This window comes from Hemicordylus capensis, chromosome 5 (assembly GCF_027244095.1).
Source record: "Hemicordylus capensis ecotype Gifberg chromosome 5, rHemCap1.1.pri, whole genome shotgun sequence".
In the NCBI taxonomy this organism is placed as follows: Eukaryota; Metazoa; Chordata; class Lepidosauria; order Squamata; family Cordylidae; genus Hemicordylus; species Hemicordylus capensis.
In genome coordinates, this window is record NC_069661.1 from 181783110 (window position 1) to 181806020 (window position 22911).

At 42.7% G+C, this 22911-nt stretch overlaps 1 long non-coding RNA gene across 2 annotated transcripts in view; it reads right to left on the bottom strand.

The window, feature by feature from the left end:
• LOC128326491 (uncharacterized) overlaps nt 1–22911 on the bottom strand; it is a 76855-nt gene that overhangs the window by 30942 nt on the left and 23002 nt on the right. Inside the window, exon 2 of one of the 2 annotated variants that reach the window (XR_008308079.1) lies at nt 20272–20438. This is a non-coding gene — a long non-coding RNA (uncharacterized LOC128326491). Of the gene's footprint in view, nt 1–20192; nt 20439–22911 lie in introns of those variants that run through there. The other variant, XR_008308080.1, reaches the window with a different exon arrangement.

The window sequence follows — 22911 nt, forward strand, 5'->3', positions numbered from 1 at the left end:
CATACCTGTGGCACTCTGTGCAATACACTGGGAAGTGCCCCCTCCCCTGCTGACTTTCTTTCTTCATACTAGTTTTGTTGGCTGTTTATAGTATTTAGAGATAGTTTATTAGAAGGATAGGTCTCAGCTGTAATGGTCAGCTATTTAACTGTCCAAGCAGACTTTCTCAAGAATATGAGGGAGAGATCAGTAATTATATGAGGGATTCCCCATTACCTTCTCTTCTTCACTGGGCTCCTTGTGATCCCAGGGGCTTGTTGCAGGTTCCCCCACACACTTTCTGCTAAACTCCAACGTCCTGTTTGCTATCCCTGTCTGCTATGCTCTGTTCATTATGCTCTCAGGCCTTCACCTCTTATGTAGAGAGTAGGCTTCAAACAGAGACACAGGATGTGGATCAAAGGAATCTGGGTCCTCCCACAGCTCTAGCTGACTCCACCCGCTCCAGGCAAGGACAAACAAAAACACTGGAGTTTGCTAGCCCTGTCAAATAGCACACACACAGACTAGGACTTTTCCCTTAAAGAGAAACCAGCCCCTCAAAATTTCGCCTCCTCCTCTTAGTTAGTTTGAAGGGCGGAAAGGCTAGATGTTTAAAGGTGGTAAAGGCTAGATGTTTTTCTGTTTAGAAAAGTTTGTTCACCTCCTGAAGTTGCTTCTGCTCTTCCCAGAGTAGGCTTCAAACTGGCAGGACAGGGGGAGTGCACTGCTTCTCCCTTCTCATGGGGTGCGTTTGTCTTTGCAAGACTTTCTAGAGTTTCTAGAGCTTTGCAAAGGGGTGGTGGTGATGCTCCCACACTTTTGCAAAGTGTTTGGGGGAGGAGGCTGTGGGCAGCTTTTTATCCTCATGTGGTGCCCTTCGTGGATTCAAAAATTTTAAAAGGCCACTTGGGGATGATCCCACCCAATCTTTGAACGGCTTGGCATGCAAGGTTAAAGAGAGGAGGCTGCTTGCTGGCAGTTTCTTTTTATTGTCTAGCACCCTTGCCAGCCTTGAAAGTGGCGGAGATGACAAGAAGAGCCTGCCAGAACCTCTTCTCCATATATTCAAAATTCAGCAAAAGCAACAGAAAAGCTCTATTAGTTTTCCACTTTTCAAAATAAAGAACATAGTTGTTTCTAAAAATTGCCTTCCATAGTAGCCAACACCTACAGGGATGTTTGTGGCATTGCATGAAAACTGGAACTTCTACATGTCTGAAGTGGAATAGTCACAAAATGCTGAATATATTTTCAAGAATAAACAAATTCCTTTTCAGCTGACTGTTTTGTTTGGAATGGTTACACCTTTCTTGTCCTTGGAACATTAAGGCATGAGAAACTTGGTGAGCAGAAATATTTCTGTGCAAAAGTCTACAGCAGTATAGTGCCCTTGTGTTCAATAAGTCATGTTCCCACCAAACAAAAACTTGATATAGGAGTGTCAACAGTATGGAAAAAAGAGTGGGAGGAGCTTTTGAAAATAAACAGGAGTGATGGGAAGTTTGTTTAAGGTAAGTTCTTCCTCAGATTTTCCAATGAACTTGTGGGATCTGAGTTTTTAAGTTGGCAAACAGTGTTACATCACTTAGGGCAAATTTGTAATGACAGCGACTTTACTGTGACTTTACTTTGGGAGGGTGGGTGCGCGTTCACATATCGGCCAGATTTACCCTGAAGTCCGTGCGATATTTCAGAGAGCACTTCACACATGATTTGGGTTTCCCCCTCTGTATTGGAACCTAGTCTGATTTATGTCCGGGGTAACAAAACAATGAACTTTTTGTGTCAGAATATCTGTTATGCCCCAAACATGCAGTAAAGCCTTGCAGAAAACTTGTGGTAAAGCCTGCTGTCTGAAAAAGCTCCTGGAGATACCAGAGATTGAACCCAGGGCCTTCTGCATGCAAAACAGGTGATCTATCACTGACTTATGGCCCATCCCCTGAGGGGAATATCTTACTCAGTGCTCACATGAACCAGTAGTTATTGATCCAAATGAAAACCAAGACAAGTTAGCAAAGGGGACAATTCACACTTGCTACCGCGAGACCGTCATAATCCCCAATGCATCTACATTCTATGTACAGTGTGCACATATATAGATCTGTACACACATACAGTTTTTCATATATTATGTTCAATGCACATACAGTAGTACACTTCCTATCTGTACCCTGCAATTGAAGAGGCCTGTACCCAGGTGTGCTTTTACAATGAACATGTTTTCAGTCATTCACACAAAACATGTATGTATGTACATGCTGAGATTTGTTATAGCATTGTCTTTGTTCTTTGTATAGGACATGCTTGTTTATTTGAATGTATCATTGCACTGGCTTGGGGGAGAAGTCTGGATTTGTTTGTCTGCTCCTTACTTGCTATCCTGAATTCAAACTGAGAGGTCTCCCTCTCTCTGCATAAGACTGTTATTCTGTTTATTGTTTTCTCAGCCTATGCTTTAGTTAGTAATAAATATCAAACTCTTGTTTCTCAGTTAAAGTTGCTTCCTGTTCAATTACTTATAGAAGATAAGTAATTTCTCTGCAACAGTACAGGCACCTATACTCATGTACAGCATCATGTCTAAACAGGCCTATAGTGTGAATGGAGGGTTGCAGAAACAACATAAAGTTGGTGTTTCCCTTGCTTTCCATAAACCATGTGAAATACAAGAGTAATGAAAATTCTTTAAAAGAAGAAAATTGAAACCTCTGCTAATATTAATATAATATAAAAATTCTAAAACAGCTATCTAAAGCACAGAAAAAGTTTGCTGTGGAATGTAAAAGGACCCATATTGTTCAGTTGACAGTGGAAATGAGGGCCATAAAATTGTAAGTGGTCCACCTTAAGTGGCGCAGCGGGGAAATGCTTGACTAACAAGCAGAAGGTTGTCGGTTTGAATCCCTGCTGATACTTTATCGGGCAGCAGTGATATAGAAAGATGCTGAAAGGCATCATCTCATACTGCACGGGAAGAGGCAATGGTAACCCCACCTGTATTCTACCAAAGAAAACCACAGGGCTCTGTGGGCGCCAGGAGATGAAATTGACTTGATGGCACACATTACCTTTACCTAAAATTGTAAGTGACAGAGAGCAGAGCCCATGAAGTAGGAACTCTTGTTTTACCTTTATAGAAAGGACAAAGGTGAGATAGAGAAATAATCACCATCAAAAATCTAGCAAGAAGAATGTGTTTCCAAAGATCATAATTGTTCTGTGAAACTCATTGTAAGACTGTAATTGTTGGCTTGAGTGAGTGGCTGGCCAGCCATCTTACCGGCTTTTTTCATGGGTGCGAGGTTTCCATGCAGGGTGGGAAGAGATTTCAGCAGAGAAGAGAAAGATTTACAACAAGGCTTGATGTTGAATGTAAAAAGAGAAATACAAGTAGCAGTGTATTTTATGAACATTTGGTATGATTACTAATTTTTAATTTTGTACTTATATCAACACAGGGGTGTGTGTGTGTGTAGGAACTAGGTTTATGCCTGTGGCACACCTTGCTAGTTTGCTATAGTAATCACTCATGCCTGTCTCTGACAATCTATGGATTAGCCAGTAAGCCTGTTACTTGCCTGTACGACTTCCATTAACAAAGATAATGCGTGCATATGGAAAACTGGATGTCAGGGAGATGTATTCTATACTAGTGTTCTCCCTGACATGCTAGTTTCCTCTGTGCAGGTTATATATATATAGAGAGAGAGATGGGGCGGGGCTTTCAGTTGTGTGAGCCCCACCTACAGTATGAAACTGTACAATCAAGAAACACACTTAAGACTGAGTTGTTTTTTCCTCTGTAATGGGTGTTATTTGGATAAAGACAATTTCTTAAAATGTCCAGACTAAATATCTGAAAATTTAAAAGCTTTAATTGCTTTCTCCAATTATTAATTTTGATGAGAGAAGTGCCAGGGTTTTCTGTAGGTGTGGAAAGTTTAAAAATACTCTGTACATGCTTAGAGGCAGTTTCTACTATGGCACATGCAGCAAGGATCAACCCTAGTCCAAAAAGACTCTGGGGTTGATGCTCTGGTTCATTACTGAAAAAACAATTGCCTTATTTGGTTTCATATTGTGCTCACATTTAATGCTGCATAAATTGTTCAGTACTTATGCTTAATGCTGCAGTAAATATATTGGTTATGTTGCCCATGATAATACCAGCCATAATAAACCAGCTCATATCGCAGATGCTGCAGTACCTCTCTGCCTTTTGCTACTACCAGTGAACACAGCTACTCTTCTTGAAGGTTGCCTCCTTCGTAGTGTACAAAGAATGCAAAGATATGCCTATTAAAAATGTGATTATCTTGTATTTAATAACAGACACATCATACAACGGCTTTTTGAGGAACAAGCTGAGTGTCCTTTGGAGGTTCTTCAGAAACAAATCATGCAGAGTGAGTAGCCCCTTCCTCTTCTGATTAGAAAACATACAGTCTAGATAGCAATAGACAGTGACAGTGAATAATTAAGAGAGCAAAACTTACATTGCTGCACAAGTGCACAAAATATCTGAATTTCTAGCTTCTGGCATTAATTCTGCATTTAATTGGCTTGACCTTGCATGCCATTGTTGCTGCATCAGTCATATGGTAATAATGAACACATTAAAAACTTGTTTGAGTTTAAGAAAAATGAAGACATTATTGCTTTTTACGTAAAGACGAGCATATCTTGTGTATAGAAGAATTAGTTTAGGTTTGGTTGACGCAGTTGGTTTGGTTTCAAATGTCAACTGCAATGAAGTCACAGTTTTCCGGAATCTAGTGCATCCATTACCTTCTGCGGTCAGTTGTCCAACTTTTATTTCTGAGACCTTTGTTCAAGTGGTAAGGCTAGACTAGACAAGTGTGGTGCACGCACGCGTGCACCCCCACCCTCAAATTAGATATGTTGTTGCTCAGGCACAGAGAAGTGCATCAGCAACTCTCAACTTCCATAGGTGGAGAGGAGGGATGTTCATTCCAGCTGTCATCAACTTATTCAAGGTGAAGTCGATGGCTCAAATGTTATATGGGGCACAGATGGAATCCTATGTTAACTATTCCCTCCTGGAGTGGGTACAAGCCAGGTTCTTAAGAACATTATTTTTGACCCCCAAATGTATTTCTAATGACACTCTGAGACTGGAAGCAGGTATTATCTTGAAAGAGGCCAGAGCTTCGTATTTAATACTAATAAACAGGGCAAGAATCAACTTAATGCCCTCTGGTCTCCTTCCCTTGTTATTATTGGATAGGTACTGCTCGAGTTGGTGGGAGAATTGTGTTAGGAAATTCTGTACCTATGGTCTTTCGCTTGAGGCAATTCTCTCTGTGGGATTGGTTAGGGCCAAATAAGTTATTAAACAAGGATCTGAGATAATGAGTTTCAGAATGACCTGTCAAGGACATCTAGGTAATTCCACCTGCTCAATGGAGGGATGAGTACTTGCCCAGCAGATTATTTATTCCTCTTCATCTTTCCTAAACATAGATGGGCTTTCTTGAGGTCCCGTTTGAATGCCATCCCTTCGAACTACTGGCTGGCAGATATAGCAGAATTCCAATTGAGCAGAGATATTGCCCCTGTAACTCTGAGGAGGTTGAGTCAATTGCACATGTACTCCTGCAGTGTGTCTTACATGTACGTCTTAGGCGAAGATGAATTGACCTTGTTTTACATAACCTGCCAGGACGATCGGACGAATTCTATGTCAAATATTTGTTAACAGATGTGAATCATCTGTCACACACACAGTTGTGAAATTCTGTTGTTTTGCAATACAGGTTCGATGCGTTCTGCTCGCTGACAGTTAGATCCAGTGTACGGATATGTTAATATGGCTATGTTTAAATTTTACATTTGTTTTAGATGTTTTGATATTGGTAAAAGACTGTAATAAAGATGGACTGACTGACTATATCTCGTTCTCCTGGAAACCAACTTTTGCTATCTTCTGAATAGTCTAGTTTTGCTTTGAGATCATCCTTTCGAGCAGTTCTAGGCAAGGCAGAGCCATTTCTATTGCAAGATTCTTTCATTAGTCCTTGGGTCACTCAAAAGTAGATGAGGAGTCTTTCTCACTATCTAAAAAGCAGCCTGTCCTCAATCATGACATCTGCCTCCTGGCCTTTGATCCTTGTCTATCTGATCCAGTACTAAATCCCAGCCTACCTTGACCAAATGCTGCCTCTGGCCCCTTTGATCATTGCCCACCAGTACTAAATCCCAGCCCAACTTGACCAAATGCTGCCTCTGGCCCCTTTGATCATTGCCCGCCTGTTTCGGAATCAGACCCTTTACCAGGCCTTGGCCTGCCTTGGAGTTTGGCCAAGGCCTGACAGTTGCAGTCATATTTACCTTTTCTCTTCTGGTAGCAATCCTCTGAAAAGCCTCCCTGAAGGATGGTAGGTCCAAAATCAGGACCCCATGTGGTATGAGGGGCTCTTGCTCCCCATATGTGATTAGCATGCCCACATGGGCTTCCCTGGATCCAAACCATTATCCTTCGGTAGTTCATATGGAAGTAAAACATGAATGATGATTTTTATTCTTGTCTGTCACACTATAAATCTGTTCTATTTTAAGTAAAGCATTTTGAAGCTCTGCTCTCTTAATTCACACTGTCATTGTCTGTCCCAGTTGTTGATTTAGTAGCTTTTCTGATGTAGCCTGGGAATGATTTCTTTTGGGCTTTCACATTATCATATTACAACATACAACCCAGACTATTTATACTGGTGGTTAATGACATTATCTCAGTGGAATTCAGTGGACTTTATCTATACAAGATAGGATAGTTGTCTTTTGTAAATTAAGAACTACTGTGCATCATTCTTATCATTAGAATTTAGAAACCATAATAGTTATTGGAACTCACAATTTTGCCTTATATTAGTATATCCAGAGATATTGAATGCTGGTGGAAAAGCAAAAAACAAAACAAAAACCTAATGCCTTTTAAAATGGCAATTAGATACTGTTTCTGTTTGGTTAAATAAAGAAGCTAGGTAAACCAAAAATAGATTTTAAGTGCTCCTAAAGTTATAATGAGTGTCTATTCTGATATATTTATATTTTTATATATTTTAAAACATTACATGTCTTTTATTTGTTCTAAATTTAAAAAGAAATCCAGCCAAAAGGACAGTATATTTTTTTGCTATCAATTTAGGGGATTTCGAATCGTTTTGAACAAAAGATAGGCAATGAGGCTGTTGAAATACGACAGTGGCTTTAAAATAATGCTACGGAAATATTACATTTGCTCATTGTGTATAAACTGTTGCAGCTCTTGTTTGGTTAATGTTTTCAAGCTGACTACAGATATTTCAAAAGAAATGTGAGATCATGACATTGCATAATTCAAGGACCACTGGGCTTTAAAAAAGATCAGATATAATACAACTCATAAACATCTGACATATGGCAATGCTGCATTGCACGTGTCATTTTTTTTTAGCATCATGAAGGTCTTTTAGTACCAGACATCTAAAGGAAAAACAGATATGCAGTGATGTTTTCATGGTTTCTAACAACGGAAAACATCCAGAATACATATGTTTGTAATTAACTCTCCTTCCTTAACTATGGATACAATCTACCAGGAATGTCTATTGGGCAAGTCCCACTGAATAAATTAGAACCATGTAATAATTTTTGATGTGGAAGCCATTTTATTCATAACCATGGCTCTCTCATCTTCTTTTGTGGTGGTTTGACCAAAATGATACACATCACAAAGAAGACAATGCACTTAAAGCGCCTCAGGATCTAGTTTTCTAAAAGAGATATAGCTGCAGCTGAAAAGAAAAGAAAAGAAAAGCTAGCTATTACCTGGGGCTGCACATTTTATGTTATGCATATGCAGAGGTCTTGCACATATGGGCTTCCCTATTTATTTCAGTGGAAGTAGCAGTGGTGTGTGCATTCCTTTGTGTGCATGGGGCTTCCCCTTCCACTGAACTGAATGGCAAATCCTGTGCTTCCACAGAAGCCAGGTGCATAGTGAGGCGAGAGGGGGCTCATGTTCACTTTTCTCCTTGGTGGCACCTCATGCACATCAGCCACTACCCCTATATGTAATGTCATATACAGGGTGCACGACCAGCCTCTGAAAGGGCCTGCATGGCCCTCAGAGTTCATTTCCCAGCTAAAAATGAAGTGAACGGAATGTTTTCTTCATTCTCTCCCTCGCTCTGAGCCTATTTCATTGTTGGCTCAGAAATGGCCTGGCTGGCCTTTCCAGGTGCTAGTCATGCCTCCTGCATGCATGTTACATACAGAGGGCATGGCCAGCATCTGAATGGGCCAACCTGAGCTCCCAGCTGTCTTTCTTGCTGGCTGTGTGTTTCCTTCATTCCAGGGGCATAGCTAGGGGAGAGGGGGCCCGTGTTCATACCTCTCTCTGGCAGCCCCCCAGAGTGAGGGAGATAATGAACAAAATAGGGAGGGATGGAACTGGACGGCCCTCAGGAGCTGGGGGCCCATGTTCTTTGAACCCTTTCACTCAACTATAGCCATGCCCCTGCTTCATTCTCTCCCTCACTTGGAGCAAGGGAGAGACTGAAGAAAAGAGGGAAGGGGGAAGGGCTCTCAGGAACTGGTGGCTCGGGTTCTCTGAACCCATCTGCCCAATTATTGCTCTGAGGGGAGCTCTTCAGGGGCAAATGTGAATTACGCACATACAGTGAAAACTGCCACCTTAACAAGTGCTTCAGATATTCTAAAATGTATATACTTTTTATATCTGTTCTTGAGCCAAATAGGATATCCTATATGTCTCAAAAGATCTAAAATACTTATATTTGGAAAACAACAATTCTTTTCTTGAAGCTTAATTTTAGTTTTAAAACCTCTTGTGTAGTTCCTGTAAATCAGGATCAGGAAACACATTTGTCCCTATATGGAATAGCAGCAGTAACAGTTACTATTATTATAGAAAGCAGCTGTGCTTCATGAACATATGAGCAGGTGTTCACATGTTTACAAATGCCCAAATTCTTTTCATATCTCACTTGGTGATTATAAGATTGAGGAAAATGTGTTATTGTTTTATCACCTGGGATTTATTTTTGAAAATTGCCTCAGCGATTTATATTACCTCAGTACAAGTAAAAGTGAGGCAATTGGGAAATGTTTGTTTACTTTGCTCATGTGCAGGCAAAGGAAATTCTCTTAACATCAAAAAACAATAGTTTCCCACTGGATTAGGTGTACTAGTAATATTTAAAAAGAGGATTAACAAGAACTCTTTCAATCGCATGAGGAAATGAATGAATGAATGAATGATGCCTCAGGCTGCCCCTCATTTTATTTTGGTACAGTGCACAATTAAAATACACTTGACATATCAGCGTCACCACATGACACAGCAAGGCAGGCTTCCTTAATGCTGCTGCATAGGAAATGTGTACATGGTGTATGACTCACATTCATGCATATCAACAAAAGGTAAAGCAAAGAGCTGGGAGACAAGACAGGGCAGTGTTGTTCAATAGTGTGTTGACAAATGGTAATGAAAGCAAACGTTGTTGTCTTCAGATTCCCCCCTCCCCCTCCCCATGGAACCATCTCCATTGGCAATTTGCTCAGATAACATGCACGTATGAGCACAACACTATAGCTGTGATTTTAAAACCAAGTGTGTAGTTTCAACTTTATTTGTGTGGTTCATTCCCACTGCTGAAAAGAAAAGCTGCTTTTTCAGCTGAACCGTGTCTTGCCCCTTTGGCAGCAAGAGTGTTTGTTGTAGAAGCAGCAAGCAAACATCTAGCAGTGTGCATGTCTCCTTCTCACATGCACATATTACCTTTTTGGCTCATGGCTGTGTCTCTCATTTAGAGATGTTTTGGGGCACTGTAGCTTAGTTATCCCTGCCTACTGTGTGCTGGTGCTGGACAGCCATTTTATATGCCATGCCTTAGGGCTGAATGATAGGTTCACATGTTCTTGTTCTGCTCTGTTTGCAAATGTTCATCTTCACAGACTTGTCTTGTCTGTGACTTTTGGCAATGTTTGGTTTGCTTAATTTGCTTTCTGATGAGCTCTAATCCCTGTTTAGGTGCTTTACAAAATAGGTGCAGGTACCTGAGTACAGGGGGAACAGGAACACAGGGACTAGCCAACCTCCTATGTTGATGTGTTGTGTAGCCTTGTGCCCTGTTCTCCCTGGGTCTTATCTGCAAGACTGAACCTAGGAGAGCCTCGTATAGCCAGGGGTTCAGCTAAGTAATTTTGGACCCTGGACCAAAGAGCTTACAGCCCCACCTTCAAAATAAGCATCCTCTCTCTGTGTCTACACACACACACACACACACACACACACTCTGCCTGGCTTTTTGTTTCTACATATCTATCTCCCTAATTGTTAGAGAGCTCGGTAGGGGAGATTTCTTTATCTGCCCCAGCTAGAGTGGGAGAGCACAGGTAAGGGAGCACTGCTAATAAATATTGTCTGGAGACATGGAGTTAAGGTTCCCAATAGTGTATTTAGGAAACCCATTAAGGAGATAGATTAAGACCTATATGCCTTGCTGCTAGCTACATACAGGAAGAGGAGAAGGAGAAGAAGGAAGTCTCTTTCAGATGAGATAATGAAACCTGAGACTATTAGTCTAACAAAGGGGAATCAATAGAAGAGAAAGCATGGTTGAGTGGGGGAATGCTCATGCTCTGGCTATCTCTATGCCTCTTGCCCCTAGTGGTCAGAAGGGTTGCTGGTGATGAGTCGATGCCATCGGGAGCTGCATCTCCAATACTAATGTCGGTGTAATGTCATTTATCTCCTGAATGTCATTGTGTCCTTAATGTCATTGTAATGTCATTGTGATAATGTGAGCAAGTTTTTTTTAATTATTCTTATTCTTGGCTTTCATTTTTTATGGTTTTTTTCTCTTTCTTTTTCTGTTTTCTTTCTCCTTGTTAGCTAATGAAGACTCAGTCCCATAATCATTGTGGCTGCACAACCGCCATTGATTTCAGTCTGGCTTGTTCAGGAGTCCCTTGGAAATGAAGAGAAATTGCCCTGGAGAAGCGTTTGTATATTGAGCTTCCTTAAAGGCATCTCTTAAAACCTTATCCAGAGAAAATACAAGAAAAGGCCTTTGTTGAGGACTATGTACAAGGAGAGGGAAGAGAGCTGGTCTTGTGGTAGCAAGCATGACTTATCCTCTTAGCTAAGCACGGTCTGCCCTGGTTGCATATATGAATGGGAGACTTGATATGTGAACACTGTAAGATATTCCCCTCAGGGGGTGGGGCCGCTCTGGAAAGAGCATCTAGGCTCCCAGTTCCCTTCCTGGCATCTCCAGGATAGGGCTGAGAGAGATTCCTGCCTGCAACCTTGGAAAAGCCGCTGCCGGTCTGACAATACAGGACCAATGGTCTGACTCAATATATGGCAGCTTCCTATGTTCCTATGTTCACAGAAAACATGCATAGTTCTGATTACTTTTTAATGGCATCCCAGAAACAAATAACCATGAGGACACCACAGAATTCCGCTGGGAAAATGTGCAAAATTGACAAAACAGAATAACTCTGATCGTAAGCACATTGCTTGGAAAGTCAGCTCACTAAAATAAATCCGAAACTTATCTAGAAGTCCATTTGATACATTAAATCAATAGGACTTGTTTCTAAGTACTGTGTTTGAGATTAACTCCTTACATACAATGCCCCAGTGAAAATCTTCATTAGAATGGTTCATGACAATACTTGAGAAGCATAAGTCTCATTCAGATGTTATTAAAAAGGACTGTGTACATGGTCACCTTAAGTGGCGCAGCGGGAAATGCTTGACTAACATGCAGAAGGTTGCTGGTTTGAATCCCCCCTGGTACTATATCGGGCAGCTACCTATATCGGGATATATTATTATTATTATTATTATTAATTTGATTTCTATACCGCCCTTCCAAAAATGGTTCAGGGCGGTTTACAAAGAGAGATAACAAACAAATAAGATGGTTCCCTGTCCCCAAAGGGCTCACATTCTAAAAAGAAACATAAGACACACACCAGCAACAGTCACTGGAAGTACTGTGCTGGGGGTGGATAGGGCCAGTTACTCTCCCCCTGCTAAATAAAGAGAATCACCACGGTAAAAGGTGCCTCTTTGCCCAGTTAGCAGGGGATATAGGTAGATGCTGAAAGGCATCAGCTCATACTGCACGGGAGAAGGCAATGGTAAACCCCTCCTGTATTCTACCAAAAGGGCTCTGTGGACTCCAGGAGTCGAAATCGACTTGACGACATACTTTACCTTTACACTGTCCCAAGTGGGACAGATGTCCCGCCCTACTCCTGCTTCTGTCTCTCGCCTCCCACCCCCTCCCAGGACACTCACATGTACACAGCCTTTGTATGAAGCAGCAAAGGCAGAAAGTGTGATGGTGGGCGGGTGCATCTCTGAGCAGGAGATCTGAGCACCCAAGCCTCCTGCTCACGGAAGTACCCTCCATCATGCTTACAGCCTTTGCCACTTCAGATAAAGGCTGTGTAAGCATGAGCACCATTTAAAAGGGCTCTCTTATATTTGTTAGGAGGTACTGTCCACAACACAGGGTCCCTCCCACAGTATCTGTTGCTGCTGTCTTCTTTGTGTTTCTTTTTAGATTTAAAGCCTCGTCAAGGCAGGGAATTTTTTTTTTAATCCTTTGGCTGTGTAAACTGCTTTGAGAAATATTAATATAAATATTAATTATGTTCTAGTTCTATGTCTAGTTTCATATTTTCTCCTTGATGTGAATATTAAGGTCATCATCGGCATCCAGACATCCTGTAGCAGCCAGCCTTGTTTTTATCTATCTATCTATTTATTTATTTATTGTTAAATTTATACCCCGCCTTTCATTAAGAAAATCCCAAGGCGGCTCACAATAAAATTTAAAAACACAATGATAAAAAATACACATTAAAATATTGAGCTAAAAAGTATAAAAACAAATCTGATTTTAAAAAAATAAATAGAACACAAGCATAAAAACCTGTACAAAATACTAGAAGCAGCAGTGGAGACAATCATATAAAAGCCTGGGTAAAAAGCCATGATTTGACATGCTTTCTAAAAGCTGTGATGGAGACTGAGGAGCGGATACCCACTGGGATAGCATTCCAGAGGCTGGGGGCAGCAACAGAGAAGGCCCTGTCCCGAGTGCACGACAACCTAGCCTCCCTCATTGTCGGCACCCAGAACAGAGCCCCCTCAGATGACTGCGTCAAGCAAGCAGCAGCCCTTGGGAGCAGACAGTCCCTCAGGTATCCTGGGCCCAAACTGTTAAGGGCTTTAAAGGTCAAAACCAGCACCTTGAATTGGACCTGGAAATGAACTGGCAGCCAGTACAACTCTTTCAGAATGGGTGTGATGTGCTCCCACGAGGCAGCTCCAGATAAAACCCTAGCTGCCGCGTTTTGCACTAGCTGCAGCTTCCGGATATTCTTCAAGAGCAGCCCCACGTAGAGCACGTTACAGCAATCCAGCCGTGACGTGACTAAGGCATGGGTAACTAAGGCATGGGCAAGGCATGGTTAAGTGGGACAGCCACATTTCTAGGTGGACTTTTTCTTTTTTGCCAGTACATAGCTGCAACCAATTCCCCCTCGCCCCATTTCTGGAGGATAGTATGAGGGGGAAGCTAAAGTCAGTAACGTTCCTCCTTGCTTCTCAGTGCAGAGAAAAGTGGAGTTAACAGAAAATTCATTATGAATACCAGGAATTAAATTACTGGCATTTTTGTTTTTTTGATAAGGACACTAAGCTTTGCTTTGGTGCTGGACCAGATATCTCAATTTCAGATTCCACTCACGTGAATAACAAACTTGTCTATATCACAACTCCTAACAGAGAGGAAATAAAGACCTTGGAGTGTGTTGTAACTCCTCACTGGAAGTTCTTCATAGGAACATAGGAAGCTGCCTTATAAAGAGTCAGACCATTGGTCCGTCTAGCTCAGTATTGTCTACACAGACTGGCAGCAGCTTCTCCAAGGTTGCAGGCAGGAGTCTTTCTCAGCCCTATCTTGGAGATGTTGGGGAGGGAACGTGGAACCTTCTGTTTTTCCCAGAGCAGCTCTATCCCCTGAGGGGAATATCTTACAGTGCTCACATGTAGTCTCTCATTCTTATGAAACCAGGATGTACCCTGCTTAGCAAAGAGGACAAAGTCATGCTTGCTACCACAAGACCAGCTCTCCTCCCTTCTCTCCTTCTCCCTTCTAGTCTTTTTTCCTGCCTGCCCTTTAGATGTTCTTTCCTCTCAGAAAACCAGGGAAAACTTTTAAATTGCTTGTGATATATAGGACTAACTAAGCAACTGGAATTTTTTACTGGCTGCTGGGTAGAATATTCCGGTCAGAAATCCCGAGAAGTTGCACACATTCAGGGGGAAATCAGAAATAATAAAGCAAGTGGTGCAACTCTAGGGTGCCTGAAGCCGTGGCCTGAGTACAGCCTAGGTGGCCAGCCAGCCCTGTGCTTCCCACATTAAAAGGTGCCTCTTTGCCCAGTTAGTGAGGGTTAATATCCATCTCATAATATCCATCACCTATCGAATAAAATCAAATTCTAAATGCATGCCAACTGGGGATGTGCACGAGCTGTTCATGCAACCACTGGCAGGGTGGGGAGCGGTTCACTTAAAAAGCAGGTAAGGAACTTTTTCAGTGGTGCTGCCACATGGTGTTGCTGACCACGCAAATGTGTGCCAGCCATGTGCATGCTGATGCCATGCATACGCTGCAGGGAACAGTGCTGCAGCCATGCACGGCCTTTTGGAGAGCGGCGGCATCTGCTTTGGAGAGCGCGTGCCGCCAGCAGAAAAGCAGTGGTGTGGGGATGAGCAGGTAAGGAGTAACTTGCCTGTTTTTAAAGGGAATCACTCCCTGCCCTGCTGAGCTCGGTGCCCAAGCCAGTGCAGTACTTCTCAGAGGAGCATGGCCAATTCATTCTATTCTACTACATTGCACATTCATTTTAGGCAGATTTTTTAAAAAATCCAACAGCACATGGACAAGAAATAAAACCAAATTTGCAATTGTATGTATTGGTCCTTCACGCGAATGCCCATCATCTATGGCTGTACTCCAAGGTTCATACCGTCCTCTAAAGTTACTGTTCTCACACCATAACTTGAAATAGTGCAGCAAGGTTTATTTTCTGGGAATAACGACAGGGACATGATGTGGATGAAAGGGTCAAGTCAAGAACAGCCCTTCCTTCCTCTATATTCCAAAAATGGAGTTCTTAGCAAGCCATAGCAGCAGGTTTTGAAGATTCAGTGCTCAGCTGAGTTTGTGTTCTAGGATTACAACTCATTCTTCCTTCCTTGAAATATTTAATTACAACTAATTTGTTTTTCCTCGAAACATCTGTAATTTGTTTATGTATGTATGTATGTATGCATGCATGCATGTATTTAGTATATTTGTACACCGCCCCAAAAATCATGTCTCTAGGCGGTTTGCAACACACATAAAACAAATTTTAAAAGAAACCAAAACATTAAAACAGTTTAAAACCACAATTCTAATTAAAAAGCTTGGATGAATAAATGCATCTTACGAGTCTTTTTAAAAGCTGTTATTAAAGCGATCATGCATTGGCTCCTCCCATGCAATCTTAATTTTCTTTTGTCACTGTAGGGCCGGTGATACTTGTACTGGTGACTAACCAATCCTGCAATGTTAGAAGTAGCCCTGGCTCATTGTGATTATGAATCTGCATTAGGATCTATTCCTTTTAATCAATTAATCAGTCAAATTCTGAACAGATTCTCACTAGCTGTCTCCAATATATGCATTGCTTTTAAATCTATTTGATGATAAGAATGATTATCCATTTTAGCTGTCTTTAATGTAGCCTTTTCTGTGTCTGTAGCAATTTGTCTGTAAAGGTTCCGTTTTCTATGAATAAATGTAAAAGAGGAACTACAGAGCTCCTTCCTCCTCTAAAAGGAGGAAACAAGAGCTTGCCTCAGCCCTCAGGGGGATAGGAATGAGAGGGCGAGAGACGATCATGAGGGCCCTTCATGGGCAAGGCATGCTCTCTTATGACATGCACCCAGCCTCTAAGCCAAGGAACATATAGGCTGCGGTTCGCATCCAGTGCCATCTAGGGGCACACACACAGGGCTGCTATTTAGAGCGGTAACAAAGTGTGCTCTTTGGCCTAATGAAAGGCGCCACAGGCTGGTTGGCAGCATTCCTGCAGCAGACAAACCAAGGAGCACAATCTCTTTTCTCCCTATGGTGCTGGCTCAGGAAAATGTCACATCCTTTTTAACCTTGTCTCAGTATAGTTAACTGGAGACTTCAAGCTAATATTTAGGCTGGCAGTTTCCAAGACACACAACCCTTCCTCCTGCTCCTTAGATCTGATTTATACAAGATGGGGACATGGTAAAAGCCTTCCACGTACTCTTGGTCATGTTTTACTAACATAGTAGCATAGGAAGCTGCCATAAACTGAGTCAGACCATTGGTCCATCTCGCTCAGTATTGTCTACACAGACTGGGCAGTGGCTTCTCCAAGGTTGCAGACAGGAATCTCTCAGCCCTATCTTGGAGATACCAGGGAGGGAACTTGGAACCTAGATGCTCTTCCTAGAGCGGCTCCATCCCCTAAGGGGAATATCTTACAGTGCTCACACTTCTAGTCTTCCTTTCATATGCAACCCCGGCACACCCTGCTTAGCTAATGGGACAAGTCATGTTTGCTACCACGAGACCAGCTCTCTTCCTTAAGTACTGACTGCATGTACTGGCTAATTCACTGGTAACATTAGCATGTGAGCATGGTGTGCTAACATTACATGCAAAAAGGCAAGCATGCATAGAATGCTTCCATGGGTAATGGCGTTACTGATAACCACTATTCTGATGTTCAGATGGTTCAGAAGCTCCTCAGCTAATATCCATGGTGTTCTCTCATTAACAGAGATTTAATATAATGTCTCTTCCACCTCCCCCTTTCTCTTCCTCATGGGCCTGTTCATTGTAATTGTTAGCCTGTGGGCAGGGTTTTATCAATGTTAATCTAATGTTAGTCAAATTCTGTACATTGTTCTTAGGTGCTTAAGAAAGTAATAACAATAATCCTGAATGATCGTATCGTAATAAACAGATGGTGCCAGAACTTTTCATTCTCTCCTCCATCTAGCCCTGTCCACTGATGAATGCTTTGTTTTGATGAGCTGTGTTTTGTTCTTTCACTCCACTTTATGCCCTATCTCATACATGTTCCCAAGTCTTCTATCTCATGCAGTTATCTGAGCAAACAGGCACCTTTTAAAAGTGGTGATTCTCGTTAGCAGGGGGAGAGCAACTGGCCCTATCCATCCCCAGCACAGCATCCCTCCAGTGGCTGTTGCTGGTGTCTATCTTATGTTTCTTTTTAGATTGTGAACCCTTTGGGGACAGGGAGCCATTGTGTTTATTTATATCTATGCAAACTGCTTTGGAAACTTTTTTTGAAAAGCAGTATATAAATATGTATTGTATTTGTATAAAATGAGTCAGTACATTACTGATCTACCTTGCAGGTTTGCTAGGAATCAATAAGCACAATACTGTAAAGAACTTTGAAAGTATTTGTGATAATACCTGTTCTGAAAGGGCAAATGCCTTTGATCAGTACTTGTAATGGTATAGAACATTTCTTATGAATTAACTTTCCCAATGTCAAAACAGTTCTTAGTGTTATTATTAGTGTTATTATTATTATTATTATTATTTTGCTCAAACCTGGATTTGCCAGTGGGCATTTTAAAAGCTCTTTGTTCACAGGACATTGCAGTGCTTGCTGCATTGTTTAGAACAGTCTGGAGAACAATGCTTGCAGTGTGAAGTATGAATGGCTTCCTTTCCTGCAGTGTGATGCTTTCTGCAGTCATCTCAAAGGAATGCAGATATCAAGTAACTCAGGGTTTCTGGTTGCAATTGGTAAAACAACTGTAGTGGAAAAGTACCCAGTTGCTTAGGTTTGTGTATCAACACAAAGAGGAACAGGATGCAGCCAACTCCCTTGTGGAAGAGCAGCATTTAGAGAGTGTTGCATTTAGAGGCTAGAGACCCAAGTTCATTGTGGCCAGGCCTGTTTCAGATGCCCACATACACAATAACATTGGAGGTATGCTCAGAGTCTCAGTGCAGGACATCCCAATGTATTCTCAGGGTATCCTTTAATCACATGATTAATCATCTAAATTGCCCCTCTGCATATGCTCCAAAACCCTGGGTTTTGGAGCATGTGCAGAGGGACAATTCAGATAATGCCCCGCTCATATGATTAAAGGATGCTGCAAGGGTGTGTCAGGGACAGCAGTATGGGTGCACTCTTGCCGTGTCCCCAGTGTGGCAGTCTATGTCCATCTGTACCAGCCCATTGTGAGTCAACAAATCCAGAGGACCGCCAGGCATTTCTACCATTTCTGTGTTCAGGATGGCTCCCCTGTGGTGAATGGGACTTCTAGCTCACTGCAAGTACAAGTGGCCAGAAACAAACAACTGTACTTCAGAGCTACTGCTTTTATAGGTTGGGCCAGTTATACTTTCTAAACACTGTACTAAGTCAGCCTCATGTAGGTCACACTATAGTGGTTCAGCCTGGAAATTATGATAGTATGTCTGACAGTGGTCAAGTCCTTTCTGCTCAGGAGAAGGCTCAGTAGTCTACCAGCATAAACTGGGGAAAAAATGCTCCCAGCCAATGTCACCACCTGGAGGTTTTTCACACATGGCTTTATGCCTCGGGGTATCTGAGGAGCGAATCTACTTCACAGCTGCTTCGAGGCAGTTTAATTTGGGGAATTAGATGGACAGTTCACATAGCCATTGGCTCCCCACTTCACTCGCTGCCATCTTTCTCCTTTGTGCCTTCTCACGGATTGCTCTGGGTTTTTTCTCCATTTCTCGCATGATTGGGCTGGGATGTTTGGAGAAGCCGGTGGTGCTCCTGGAGTCTCTCTTGCCATGGAGGCAAGGTGGGGGTGTTGGTGAAGGGTAATAGCGTGGACGGGGTTGCCTGGCAGGGAGGGCATGCCCAGACCCCCAGCAGCAAGGGAGGAAGGCTGCAGAAGCTCCTCAAGGGAGGAAGGCTGCAGAAGCTTCAACTTGGCACCTCCCTGCTGCTACTGTGGGTGCATCCCTGCGGTTCTTGCTCGGCGCGGGGAGTCGATCCCCAGCATCGTCCTGGTTGGTGTGCCCCAGCGGTGATTGTTGTCGTTGCTGCTGCCGCCACTCCCCAACCCATGGTCCGATACAGCAGGCGGCCAGAAAAACAAAACAGGCACACCCTACAGGTGAGAGGGAGGAATCAAAGGCAGGCAGGCGGGACGCAGGGAGGTCTTCACAGCCCAGAGGTGCTTTGTTCCCAAAGCACAAATGGTGAGCAGGGAAAGGAGTCACATGGCGGTAGCCGGGCTGGCTCTGCTTCCCACAGCAGACCAGAGATGCAGGCAGGCAACCTCCTGACCCCCCAAGGCAGGGGGAGGCTGTGAGGAGTATCAGCAGATGCTCCAATCACATCATAGACCGAGGAGGAGGTGAGTGAGCTTGACAGCTGGTTACGGAAGAACAGTTTTCAGCAATCTGCCACAACCCTTCTACCATGCCCCAGCGCTTTCAATTGCAAATCACTCAGAGTAGACCATAATGCGAATTACTGCCAATGGCCAACCTACTCATCAAAGGAGAAGTCCTGTGGCATTCAAGAAACCTCAGATTTTCAAAGAAAAGCTGATACAAATTGAGGTTTCCCCCCCTCCAGACATAATTCAGGCCAAGCTAGAATGCACAGTAATTTTTAACAGTAATTCAGGGAAAAGCAGAGTCAGTTGTGTACTTGTACAATAGCTTGCAGGGACTTCGGGGTTAATTCTGCTGATATGTGGACTCGCAGCCTCCATTCAGGAGGGGATGTGGGCTAAATGTCATGTGTGAAAAACCTCCTTGGCATCCGGGAGCAATGCCAGTTGTAGTAGCACCCCAAAACTGCAAACCTGATCCTTAGGGGAACTGTAACCCTGTCCAGAACAGAAATACTCCAAGGCCATCTGATTGCCCAGCTATCAACACCTCTTTCTTGTTGTCTGGATTAAACTGCAGTTTATTTGTCCTCAACTAACCCATCACTGGTTCCAGAAAGCAATTTAAAACCTCAGCTGCCCCACCAGGGATAAATAAACTACTGATGACATACTGATGACAGAACATTCAAAATGTCTACACAATCTCACCCAGTGGTTTTATGTGGAAATTAAATGGTCTGGAAGACAAAATGGATGGAATGTTGCAGCACCTTGCAAGGCAGTGGTCCTAGGGTAGAGCAGTAGATTCCTATAATCATTTTCTGAAAGTTAATGAGAGGCCAGGAGAACCAATCGGTTACTGATATGGAGCACTTCTTCCTTTCTTCTGCATCGTCTCCAAACTTAGGTCACAATGAAGATGAAGGTAACTTTAGTCCTGAAACCAAATATATAAGTTATATCCAGTGATATGGGTTTTCCAGAAATTTTTGAATTATAAGTTTTCCAGGTTTTCAGGAAAATTTCCCCATATAATATCTCCTCATTTGCATACTATTTGCATAGCTTTTCTCAGGAAAAAAAAAATCCTGTGTGGTTTCCCCCCAACTAAATAGATTATAATCTGATTAGGCGTGCTATTTGACCTAAATATTTTACTTTAAAAATACTTTAAAAGCCTTATCATAATTTTAAAGTAAAGATAAAGTGTTCCGTCAAGTCCGTTTCGACTGCTGGTGCCCACAGAGCCCTGTAGTTTTCTTTGATAGAATACAGGAGGGGTTTACCATTGCCTCCTCCTGTGTAGTATGAGATGATGCCTTTCAGCATCTTCCTATATCTCTGCTGCCCAATCTAGTAACTTTGGGAATTAGAACTGGCAACCTTCTGCTTGTTAGTCAAGCATTTTTCCACTGCACCACTTAAGGTGACATATAATAACTGTTTAGATATTTCAAGTGCTTTTAAGTAGGTATATTCAGTTCATATTCATATTCAGTCACTTTCAGTATGATGGTGCCAATTGTCTTTTCCTTCTTCTTGCATTATTTGCATAAGTCTTTTAGGGATGCGCATGGAACTTGCAAGGGGTGGTTTGCAGGCAGGGGGCATACCTTTAAGGGTGGGGGAGGGTGCCCTTACCCCTCCCGCTGCGTTTCCCCACCTGCCCCTTCTTCTCAGCTGGAAGTAAAAGGAAGTGCCTGGTACATGTGCGGACGCTGGGCGTGCACACGCACATTGCACTCACTTGTGCTCATGTTGGGCCTGCATGAGCAAGCAAGCGTGACATGCACGCACACATGCCCGGTGCATGCACGCACACCAGGTACTTCCTTTTACTTCCGGGCGAAGAGAACACCAGGGCGGCAAGGAGATACACTGCCTCCCCAACCGAGAGTTTTTAAATGGAGCATAAGCGGGGGAAACGTGGCAGGAGGGGTAAGGGCATAATCCCCTGCCCTTAAAGGTATGCTCCTGCCATCAAACTGGTTCTGAGGCCAATAAAGGGCCTCCAAACAGGTTCTGTGCACACCCCTAATGTCTTTCTACTATATCCACAACTGCCAACTATCTTCCGTCAATCCACTACTATAATGAAGCCATGTTCAACTTAGTTTTCAGATTAGGCGTTATGGCTATGTATACCAAAATAATCCAAATGCAAAAACCTACATGAAAATAAACCAAAATCAAATTTCACCAAAGCCCTAAATAGATTGTGATCCAATCTGACAACTAACTCAGTGTTTGATTCCACCCGCCACAGCTCAAGAAAAGAAACAAGACACTGTTCTGTGCTTAGTGCTGGGTTCCTTTTCAGCTATCTGATGCAATCACAAGTTTAGTTTTTGTTTTCTTTTCAGTTGCAGTAAGTTTTAGAAGTACATTTTTTTCTAAGGAAAAATGCACCAGTGGCTTATTTCCCATGGAAATGTTTGGTAGCAAAATTTCTGCAAATTTCATGTGAAATCATCAGTGACTGACATGAGGAAAATTACTCAAAGGAGCCCCATTGAAATTAAAAGGAAAAGTTAGTTACACTTTAAAATTTACTCCCAAGTAGGGATGTGCCTGGAACTGCTCCTCCGTGTTTTGGAGTTGCTCCCTTAAGGGCAGGGGAGGGTGCACTTACCCCTCCTGCCGCATTTCACCCGCTGGCACTCCGTTGTATCAAAGTCCCTCGGGGTGGCAGCGTACCTCCCTGCCGCCCCATTGCCATCCTCGGCTGGAAGTGGCTGGATGTACCAGGTGTGTGTGTGGCATAAGATGATGCAGTAAGAGATGATGCCTTTCAGCATCTTCCTATATCACTGCTGCCCGATATAAGTGCTTCCCATCATCTGGGAAACATACCAGCGGAGATTCAAACCGGCAACCTCATGCTTGCTGGGCAAGTCATTTCCAGCTGTGCCTTTTGAACAGTAGCTTTCTAGAATTTTCCCCACTTTAACTCCCTCGACACACACAGACCCCTTTTCCCTGAGAGTGTGGCACAGCGCTTCCCTTGCTTGAGCCATCTAGGTTTAATCTCCTTAATGTATTTTTGTTCTTTAAGCACTTTCAGTGCTGTACACCTTGGGCACTGCTGTTTTCAGTTTATTGCATTTTTTAATGTGGATGAATGATCCTGCCTTAGTTGAGGGGATTAAGGAGAAGGATTGGGGTGAGTGACCTTCAGAGGCATCTTGGCTACATAATTCTATAATTTTATAGCTTCATTTACCTTCCTGCACTGTTTGCTAAGCTGTTAGCGGAATATCAGGTTTTAATTGATTTACTTTCCCATCTGTGATATTTACCTGGCCAAGATAAACAGAATGTTCCTGATCCAGAGTTAATAGTTACCGAATGAATAAAGTCTACATAGACACTGTCATTTTCCAGAGTTGATACAAGCACCAGAGTATGAT